The sequence below is a fragment of the Clinocottus analis genome, unplaced genomic scaffold, assembly GCF_023055335.1.
Source record: "Clinocottus analis isolate CAN_PGR_092001 unplaced genomic scaffold, fCliAna1.0.p SCAF_9, whole genome shotgun sequence".
In the NCBI taxonomy this organism is placed as follows: domain Eukaryota; kingdom Metazoa; phylum Chordata; class Actinopteri; order Perciformes; family Cottidae; genus Clinocottus; species Clinocottus analis.
The window spans coordinates 13,799,697-13,801,418 of record NW_027176251.1 but is presented as its reverse complement, the minus strand read 5'-3'; the positions used below and the strand labels follow the sequence as shown (position 1 = coordinate 13,801,418).

Genomic DNA, 1,722 nt, shown 5'->3' with positions numbered 1-1,722 from the left:
TCCTCCCCTTGAAAGAGCCTCGCCACAACAGGCAGCGTCACAATGCCAAAGAGAGACGACTGCAGCGGATCTACGAGTGTTGAGTCAGAGCTCACTAAAAAAAAATCACAGAGCATTTTCCTTGAGGCCAGAGAGGATTGCAATGAACAAGCATGACCTGAAGGGAGGCCATCTCATGTATCTGACTACCAGAGTGGCAAACAGTATATGTATCATAACCAGTGCTGATAATTGCTGCAGGAGCCACTTGAACTCTTCTTTATTTTCCCCTTAACTCAGCAGCATTTTGACAAGAAAGACTGACTGAAATGGAAATGCAGTAGATGAAGGCTGGGAGATGAATGAGCCAGTGAGTCCATAGCCATCTATTAGATTATCATCAAACGCAGATGCAGAGTCGGACCAAAGACTTGAACACTGCCATCAGCGCACAGGTGTTTTATCAGTGATTCTGAGAACAACACGTCGTCATCGCCAGCTGAATAACTGTTGTTGGTACACGTCGTCCACGCTTTTCAAAATCGTATTCAGCTTTTATTCTTCCTGTAAAATGTTCAGAGTACACACAGTTTGCATCCCAGTGCCTTTTATATGATGGAATTTCCCGTCGAAACAGGATTGATGGGTAAATAAATACATTTATTTATACAGTAGCTTGTGTGTTATTGAATTAAGGATGGATGATAGACCTGTTAAATGGATGAATAGATGGAAAAACAGATGGATGATTAATGGACAGACAAACAGACAGACAGAATAACATATAAACTATATGAACTAGTATAATATATATATATATATATATATATATATATATATATATATATATATATAGATATACACATATACACACACACACACACACACACACACACATATATATATATGATAAATATATAATGATGAAAATGTCTTAAAGTAATAGACCTCACATGAAAGCGTAGACACTACAATACAGAACATCAACAGCATTTAATACATACTTAATTGCTAGTCAGGCTGACCTAAAAAGTGTTTTAAAAACCAGAACAAAATTCTGTATATAAGAAGAAATTAATACAATTAAGTTAATAATATTATGTTATACAATATCAGTTACAGTATAATAATATGGCTCATTTCAAATAGCTCCTCCCATGAAGTCAAAAGTCTGTACGTGTTTAAACAACCCTGTCCTGCGCTCTGATTGGCTGATTTGGGGGGGCTACAGGGGCCCCTAATGTTCAGGCATCAAAACATCTGGGAGAAAAGTGAGCCCCAGCTGGGGCGGGGCGCGCGCGCAACACCACATACACAGTCTCACACGCACACACACACACACGCACACACACACACACACACACACACACACACACACACACACACACACACACACACACACACACACACACACACACACACACACACACAAACAGAGCTCGAACGGTTAACCAATCGGGGACGGCATGATCCGAACCTCGCTCTGTGATTGGACAGAACGCCTGTCAGACTGCAAAGGGGAGGAGGAAGGGGGCGTGGCTTCGGCGGCTCCCGAAGTGTTGTGATCCCAGTCTGGCTCCAGCCTTGTCCACAGTAGTGTGAGAAGGGGGTGCCGCTCCGCTGCTGTGGCGCTCTGGGATTACTAACCGAAGGAAACAACTCGCTCAACAACTAACAACTCCGCCTCAGAGACACGGACGACTATTATTATTATTATTATTGACACTAGTATTATTATTACTG

At 41.9% G+C, this 1,722-nt stretch overlaps 1 protein-coding gene across 2 annotated transcripts in view; it reads left to right on the top strand.

Annotated features, from left to right (window-relative positions):
• Positions 1-1,527: 1,527 nt before the first annotated feature.
• The window catches only part of sema6cb (semaphorin 6Cb), a 138,949-nt gene continuing 138,754 nt past the window's right edge, over positions 1,528-1,722 (top strand). For both annotated transcript variants that reach the window (XM_068569319.1, XM_068569318.1), the window contains exon 1: positions 1,528-1,722. This exon is cut by the window's right edge and continues 39 nt beyond it. The gene's annotated coding sequence lies outside the window, so the exon portion shown is untranslated.